This window comes from Orcinus orca, chromosome 9 (assembly GCF_937001465.1).
Source record: "Orcinus orca chromosome 9, mOrcOrc1.1, whole genome shotgun sequence".
NCBI lineage: Eukaryota > Metazoa > Chordata > Mammalia > Artiodactyla > Delphinidae > Orcinus > Orcinus orca.
The window spans coordinates 6827589-6836766 of NC_064567.1; the positions used below are offsets into that span (position 1 = coordinate 6827589).

At 48.6% G+C, this 9178-nt stretch overlaps 1 long non-coding RNA gene across 1 annotated transcript; it reads right to left on the reverse strand.

Annotated features, from left to right (window-relative positions):
• Positions 1-913: 913 nt before the first annotated feature.
• LOC125965378 (uncharacterized) lies at positions 914-6984 on the reverse strand. The gene is made up of 2 exons (XR_007479168.1): positions 6879-6984; positions 914-3472 (listed from the first exon to the last, which is right to left on the reverse strand). It is a non-coding gene; the product is annotated as an uncharacterized LOC125965378 (long non-coding RNA).
• Positions 6985-9178: the final 2194 nt, after the last annotated feature.

The window sequence follows — 9178 nt, forward strand, 5'->3', positions numbered from 1 at the left end:
GTCGTTTCCTCTGTGCATGTGCCGCACTAGTGTCTCTTCCTCTTATAAGGACACCAGTCCTATTGGATCAGGACCCACCCTAATGGGCTCATTTAACCTAATCACCTCTTTAAAGGCTTTATCTCCAAACATGACTACATTCTGAGGTACTGGGGGTTGGGACTTGAAACTATGAATTTTGGTGGGGGACACAATTCAGCCCATAACATCTACAAAATTAATCTGGTCACATCATTGCCTTTCAAAAACGTCTCTTGATCGATAACTTTTGTTGTTGTTGTTGTTTTGTTTGCTAGCTTGTTATCTAGCACTGACATTCTAAGACAGCAAGGCTGGTGGAATGGGTGACCTCACCAATTGGCACCAATTTCTAAAACCCATCTTAAGAATAAGGAATAATTACTGCTCCTTTTCCCTGCCTGGGTTTGACACAGGGTAGGCACTTTTTTTTTTTTTTAACGTCTTTATTGGAGTATAATTGCTTTACAATGGTGTGTTAGTTTCTGCTTTATATCAAAGTGAATCAGCTATACATATACATACATCCCCATATCTCCTCCCTCTTGCGTCTCCCTCCCACCCTCCCTATCCCACCCCTCTAGGTGGTCACAAAGCACCGAGCCAATCTCCCTGAAGCACACTTTTTGTTAAATGAATGAATGTAGGACATTCCAGATCACCAATATCTAATGGCCGCCCACATCTCGCAACACCATGCCAGATTTTGTCCCCAGGACTACAGGGTACAGCTCTTCTGTTTCTGTGGTGCACGCAGGCAACTTTGACACCATCATGCTCGGGGACAGCCAGCCTAGCCACTTGCTCCTGGATGCCACAGTCTCTTTAAAATTGGAGTATAGTTGATTTACAATGTTGTGTTAGTTTCAGGTGTACAGCAAAGTGATTCAGTTATACACACACACACACACACACACACACACACACGTATATTCTTTTTCAGATTCTTTTCCGTTATAGGTTATTACATAATATTGAGTATAGTTCCCTGTGCTATACAGTAGATCCTTACTGGTTATCTATTTTATATATAGTAGTGTGTATATCCCAAACTCCTAATTTATCCCTCCCCACCCCTTCCCCACTTGGTAACCGTAAGTTTGTTTACTATGTCTGTGGGTCTATTTCTATTTTGTAAATAAGTTCATTTGCATCTTTTTAGAGTCCATATGTAAGTGATATCATATGATATTTGTCTTTGTCTGGCTTACTTCACTTAGTATGATAATCTCTAGGTCCATCCGTGTTGCTGCAAATGACATTATTTCATTCTTTTCTATGGCTAAGTAATATTCCATGGTGTGTGTATATAATATATACATGTATATATGTATGTGTGTGTGTGTGTGTGTGTGTGTGTGTGTGTGTGTGTATGTACCATTCATCTGTCAATGGACATTTAGGCTGCTTCCATGTCTTGCCTATTGTAAATAGTGCTGCAATGAACACTGGGTGCATGTATCTTTTTGAATTAGAGTTTTCTCAGGATATATGCTCAGGAGTGGGATTGCAGGATCATATGGTAACTCTATTTTTAGTTTTTTAAGGAACCTCCATACCATTTTCTATAGTGGCTGCACCAATTTACATTCCCACCAGCAGTGTAGGAGGGCTCCTTTTTCTCCATTCCCTCTCCAGCATTGATTATTTGTAGACTTTTTGATGATGGCCATTCTGACCAGTGTGAGGTGATACCTCATTGTAGTTTTGATTTGCATTTCTCTAATAATTAGCAATGTTGAGCATCTTTTCATGTGCCAGTTGGCGATCTGTATGTCTTCTTTGGAGAAATGTCTATTTAGATCTTCTGCCTATTTTTTGATTGGGTTGTTTGTTTGTTTTTTGATATTGAGCTGTATGAGTTGTTTGTGTATTTTGGGAATTAATCCCTTGTTGGTTGCATCATTTGCAAATATTTTCTCCCATTCTGTAGGTTGTCTTTTTTGTTTTGTTTATGGTTTCCTTTGCTGTGAAAAAGCTTTTAAGTTTAATTAGGTTCCATTTATTCACTTTTGTTTTTATTTCCATTACTTCAGGAGACAGATCCAAAAAGATATTGCTGCGATTTATGTCAAGGAGTGTTCTATGTTTTCCTCTAGAAGTTTTATAGTATCCAGTCTTACATTTAGGTCTTTAATCCATTTTGAGTTTATTTTTGAATATGGTGTTAGAGAATGTTCTAATTTCATTCTTTTAGATATAGCTGTTGAGTTTTCCCAACACCACTTACTGAAGAGACTGTCTTTTCTCCATTGTATATTCTTGCATCCTTTGTCATAGATTAATTGACCATAGGTGCGTGGGTTTATTTCTGGGCTTTCTATCCTGTTCCATTGAGCTATATGTCTGTTTTTGTGCCAGTACCATACTGTTTTGATGACTGTTGCTTTGTAGTGTAGTCTCAAGTGAGGGAGCCTGATTCCTCCAGCTCCATTTTTCTTTCTCAAGATTGCTTTGGCTATTCAGGTTCTTTTGTTTCCATAAATTTTAAAATATTTTGTTCTAGTTCTGTGAAAAATGCCATTGGCAATATGACAGGGATTGCACTGAATCTGTAGATTGCCTTGGGTAGTACAGTCATTTTAACAATATTGATTCTTCCAATCCAAGAACATGGTATATCTCTCCATCTGTTCGAGTCGTCTTCAAATTCTTTCATCACTGTCTTATAGTTTTCAGAATACAGGTCTTTTGCCTTCTTAGGTAGGTATATTCCTAGGTATTTTATTCTTTTCAACGCGATGGTAAATGGGATTGTTTCCTTAATTTCTCTTTCTGATCTTTCATTGTTAAGTATATAGAAATCATCAGATTTCTGTGTATTAATTTTGTATCCTGCAACTTTACTGAATTCATTGATGAGCTCTAGTAGTTTTCTGTTACTGGCTGCCACACTTAATCAGGGCTCTGGAAACGAAGTTCCTATCATGCAGCCGAGTCCAGGCTCTCAGAGTGCAGCTGATCAAAATGTGCCAAGGGGAAAAGGTCCCTAAGACATATTCCTAAGTGAAAACAGCAAGCTGCAGAATGATACACACAGTATGGTATGCGTGGTTTTTAACCCCTTTTAAACCTTTTTCCGCACTACCTACATGTATGAAAATGCATAAGGAAGGAGGCTGAAAGGCTACACACCAGAATGACAATAGTGGAGACCCTGGAGAGAGGGCTGGGGATGGAGGGTGGCCAGCACAGAGAGCCCTTCAGCTTCACGTGCATACATTTTCTTGGTGAGAATGTATTCTTGTAAGAACACGTTTGCAGAGTCAAAAAGCAAACACTTCCAAAGGTTAGAGGCTGGTTAGCCTGTTCAGAGGGATCTCCAACCTTGGTCCTCCAATGTGGACCTGCCTCCGAATCCCCTGAGGAACATGTTGGAACTTCAACGCCCAGACCTCCTGACGGAGAACACAGGATACACCTGTCCTAGAATTCCAGTAAGAGAAGCCTGCCCCTGGAAACACAAGTAAATAAAGCAATCTGCACACACTCTGTCAGCCCGCAGGTTTGAGCCAGAGTGTGTGGAAACAGCTCCCAGGAGCAGGGCCTGTCCTGGGGGTTAGGCAGGAAGCACAGCTCTCTCCTAATGAATCTGGAAAAGCTTACAGAGAGGGTGGAATGCAAGGAAGTAACTTCTGAAACATCAGGAACCTCCCAGACCACAGGATGGTAGCCGAGTCCCCCGAAGACCTCATTCCTCTGCCTCCCAATGCTCACTCGAGCCCCACACAAGAGCAAAGCCCCGCTCCACGGCAGAGCTGAGCCAGGGCTGGGGGCTTCTGCAGCCGGGGCACCTCGACTAGGCCCTGCATGCTCTGCATCTCCCTAGGAGCTTGTGAACAGCCCAGTCCTGACACGTCTGCTGTAGGGGCCCAGCCCCGGTGGCTACAGGCTGACTGCGGGGCTGGCCCAGCTCACTCCCTGCCCCACAGAGGAGGAAGCAACTCCCAGGTTCCTGCAGTAATGGCATTCACAGAGACAGGTCAGAAACCACAAGAGCAACCCTGCCTGCCAGCCTCTCACTCGTTGTTTCTTTTGTCCTGCTGTCGTGCCCCGTCCCGGCGGGAGTCTGAAAATGCCACTTTTAGCACCAGTCTTACATGCCAGCCACTCAATACCCTGGTCAATACCTACCTTCTTCCCAGCTCTGAGCTCATGGTAACTTAATTTACCTACTCGAAGGACCTGCTTCAAAGGCAAGGCTTTCTCCCCAAATAAAATGTCAGAGTCTAGAAAGCAAGGAACAGGTGTCTTGGCATGATCCCTTATGTCCTGAGAGAACAGGGCTCCTGGGTTCCTGTCCCCTGCTTCAACCAGGGTAGTCCCACTTTGCCCTGTGTTGTTTCTAGCTGTCATTTAAATAAAGGGTTCCTCGCCTTTAAAAAGCCTTGAAAACTGCATTTCAGATCCAGTGCTATTATTTGAAAGATAAAGAAAACTGAGCTCCTATTTGGTTCATCATTCATTTAATAATCACTCATTATTTGATATTTACACACGTGCCAGGCACTGTGTTAGGTGCTGGGGACATTCCAGAAAGACTCAGTGCCTTCCCACAAGGAGACTGAAGCCAAGGAGAAGACAGAAGGAAGAAGGAGCTGGAGTGCAGAGTGAGGGGCACCTGAGAGCAGGTGCTGAGAGACGCGGGGCCAGATATTGGTCAGAGAAGGTCTCAGAAGGAGGCCACCTTCCCGCCCATGTCTGCCCTCAGGACTCTGCCTGCTCTACGACAACCTTCTCAGTCTCAGGACTGGGTGTCTGGTCTGCCCTCTGCCGCTCCCCCAAGCTCCCAGGGCCATCTCAGGCCACACTGATATGTGTGCAGCAAGTGGCACAGGCGCTCCCTGGGCACCAGAACACCTGGGCCTGCCCTAACCGTCAGCTGTGTGACATCGAGCAGCTTATCCCACTCTCCTCTCCCTCTGTTTCTCCAGAAACACGGACCCCTGACACCAGGCTGCCCTCAGCAGGCAAAGGTGGGAGGCCAGGCTCCGAGGGCCTCCCCTCCCACCTCCACAGCTCAGGCTCGGTGGCGGCACAGTCTATGAGGGAGGAAAACGGGCCCGTATGCCATAAGCGAGGTGACGGGGCTCAGCTCTGCAAGCCTGGAAGGGAGAGCGCGCCGCAGCCAGGGGTCTGGCGCAGGATCTGCCCCTCTTCCTGATGTGCGGGGGGAAAAGCGCCGTGTCTCAGGCGGAGCACAAGTGCTCCCAGGCTCCCCGGCCGGCAGTGCAGGTGACCAAAGCTGGGAGGCACATCCCGCTGCCCTCACAAGGGAAGAAGTGGAATCCAAGAGAGACAGGAGGAGCCCGAAGTCACAGCCCAGCCACCTCATTCGACAGACGGGGAAACAGGTCCGGGAGGGGGAGTCAGGCATGCCTGGAAGTCAGCTCTCAGCTGGGCGCACCGTCCACTCTGCAGGCCTCCCGCCGTCCTCCCTTCCACATAGTCCCCGCCTCCCCTGAGGCCACATCCTCCCTCTCCCCATGGCCTCACAGCATGCTGGACGCCCTTCCCGAAGAGGAACCTTGGCGGCCAGGTGAAGGCAAGTAAGTCATTTGTTCTGGGCCTCAGCCCCCTTAGGAGGGGAGAGTGGACACAAGCCAGCTGCTTACCTGCTCAAAGCAGTGGGAGAATCCGGGGGTGCAAGCTGGGACGGAATGGGGGCGGGGTAGCTTGAAAAACTTAGATCTAATTGTGTCTTACACAAGCACGCATGCTCATGCACACCTATTCTTAATCCACAGCCTGAAGAACTTAATATTCCAGGACTGAACCTCCTTTTTTGGGCCTGGGGCCCACAAAGAATCCTTCATTCAGTAGTTGTTCTGGAGTACTCACAGTGTGCAGAGTACAGCTCGGTGAGCCCGAGGTCTGCAAATACAGATAACGAGAGGCCCTAGCTCGCCAGCAAGTGAGAAGATGCGTGTGTAAGAGCTGCCTCTGGTGCTACATGAAGCGCAGACAGTGCGGAGCAGAGGCCAGTTCATATTTAGTCTCCGTGAGACCTCAGGCAAGACAGCTAACCTCCCTGCATTTCATTTCATAAAAACTAAAAACGAGAATCAAGGATACCTTCTACCTGCCTGAAGACAGAGGGCCAGTCAAATTATCTCAAAGTGCTTCCAGCTCTCAGATCCTAGAGGCTCATTTGATTCAATAAAGGATTTTATTCCAAGGACTTCAGGCTTGGAAGTCGCCCGGCTGGCCCCTTACCCGGGCTCACCTTCACGACATGCTCGCGGAGCTCCTCTGCCTGTCTCCCAGGCTGCCCCACCCCGACTCTAAGAAGCGCGTGGCCCCATCTTCTGCAGTCGCCCACACCTAGAAGTACAGGTCACCTGCGCCAACGTGAGTCACCAGCCATTTCAGAGAACAGCTAAAACCAGCTCCAGTCTCCTCTTTTCTCGCCCCAAACCACAAGGCATCACTGGCCAAACCACTGGGCAACTGCAAAAGCATCTCCATCATGTTTACTTCAGATAAAGGGCAGAGGCCAGTGTCTAAAAGGACTCAAGACCAGGGCTCCTAGGTTCTCATCCCCTCTCCTAAGTGCACACACACGTCCTGTGAGTTCCCCTACTTGAGTTCATGCTCAGAGGTCTTCCTGGAGTAGCAGGCACACCACTGCTGCACAGCCACACCCTCCCCAACCAACTCCACGCCATCCGCCACAGCAGACATCTCTGCCATGTCACACCTTCCTCCCGACGTTTTTCAAGCCCTTTAAAGTCAACTGGTGACTAGCATTAGGCACCTAGAGGTCAGGCCTTGGCAGCCACCGGGCTTCCCTCCACTATGAGTCTGAGGACCCCACTGAGTCCAAGCAGGCCCTCTCCACCCACACCCAATTCCTGTACCTTGCGGGGCTCCCCTTGCTGCCTGTTCCATGTTCTCCAGCCACCTCTGCAGCAGCCCGTGCTCCTGCAGCAGGATCCCAACTTGCCCTCCAGCGGACTCTTTATCTCCACAGCCATCTTCTCCTTGGCTGTCTCTGTTCACCTCTCCAGGCTCTGAAGTCGGATGGGCCGCCGTTCCACCTTCCCCACAGCCTGAATGGCAGCCAAGATGGCCAGAAGGGAAATCTCTGCAGACTGGATCTGGGCCTCTCGTTGGAGGTCAGTCCCCATGTGCCATGCCTGCAACTAGACACGAGGAGGTGCGTCAGCCACCAGGAAAGGGGCCCAGAGCCATTCCCAGCTACGGAAAGGTCAGGATCCCCTGGAATAGGGGGAAACTTCTTCCAGGTGCTAGAAGGCCTCACTGGTCAGACTTCCAAACAGACCCCACCCGGCAGACTGTCAAAGACAGCAGACACTGACCCCATAGAGCTCCTGTGGGAAGAATCTTGAACCAAGACCCAGGGGTAATGGTAAATGGTATGACAAAGCATTACCATCATAAATGGACAGTCAGTATAAGGAATTTGAATCCCAGCCCTACCACATAATAGTGGTATAAACTTAGTCAATTATTTAACCAACCACTTCACCCAAGAACACAGCCCAGCAGGAGAAAGGAAGTGAGTGAGATCCAGAAGATTTCTCAGGGGACCAATGTACACACAGATTGCTATTTCAGTTCCTGGGTGTTCTAGAGCAAACCTACTGCCCACATTCCTGGGCACAGAGGTGAGCGAGGCCCTGTTGTTCTGGCCTTGGTGATGTGATTTCTACGGCACTTCCACCCTGACATTTACTAGTACGTGACCTCCTAACCTGCCTGAGATATCAGGTCCCCGTGACCCAGGTGCCTTGTCAACCAGCTTCAGGGTTGTCTCCACACTAGGAGGCCAGGTCCTAGCTGCCAGGTGATGGAGCCAGAGAAAGTCAAAAGCCAGCATTTAAGAGTGGTCAGAAGAAAGAAATATTTCAAAGAATATCCTGCCACAGGAGGTGGAAAATGTACCGTGTATTACTAGGAGTAATAAGAAATTCATGAATGCCTCAGTGGGGACAACTGATATTTAATGGAAACGTTCCTGGAAATGGAATTCTGCTAGAACTTGACTCAACACCTATGCTGCCATTTGAATCCTGTGCATTTTGCGAGGCTGAAATGCACTGTAGGTACGGAAAAGCACTCAGGGAGCATTATATTGGCACGTATTACATCACTAAAACAAATATAAAGGCTGTGGACCAATGATCATAATGTTTATAAACCGAAGACTGTGATTAATCCAATTCTGTGCACCTGAGGCCCCCCAACACCTTCTCCACAAAAGCACTTAGCCAAGTGTCCCACACATGCTAGGGACTGGTCACCACACACTTGTCCCTTCCTTCCTTCACAGCATAACTGTTCCACCTCTGAGTCTGGTCTCTGACCGGTATAAGGTGTAGCCTAGAGGGGGCAGACCCCACTTCCACAGATTAGGGACAAAACAGCTTATCTCCCCACAGTGCCCTGTCACAAATCTGGCATCCAGGAATGTACCTAAAACCATCTCAAAGTTATGTCCACCAGGAGATGACTCCTCCGGCTTCAGAGACATAGAAAAACCTCATCTTGATAGCTCTTGTCACACAGGCCAGGGATGGCCTCAAACTTGAGCCTCAGCCACTAACCAGAAGTCCTCTATGACGCAGACCCCTCCTAGCAGCAATAGGAGGGACACCCTGGGGAATTTCAGAAACGAGTGAGCAGACACCCAAATACATCCTGATAGGAATCAGAGTTCATACCTAGAAGAGCTTTACACGACCCTCACAGCCAGAGGCAAGACTGCTGACGGGAGGAAGCCAAGGGCCTAGACTGGAGTGGAAATAAGGTCACCAGACAATAGCACTGATCTTAGCTTGGGAAAGGGATGAGAATGGGGTCACGGTCTCCCTGAGACGATTTTAGGGGATGGGGGCTGAAAGACAGGTCCAGGAGGGGGGCCCTGGAGTGTCTCTGGAGTGAGGATGGTCACAGCCCATCCGCCCCACACACCCACCCTGAGCCCCTGAGCCGGGTCACAGAACGTCAGGGCTGGCGGAAACCTCGGAAACATTGTGGTTAAGTCTATAGGCGAGCAAACCGGGGCCAAGAAAGGAGAAGGGATTTTATCGTGAGACCTCAGACAGCTCCCCTCAGGCCCTTCGGCCTCAAGCGTCTTTTTCCTAGACCCTCTACCCAGGCTGAGCCTCCCCAATTCCAGGAGGGGCGGGGTGGG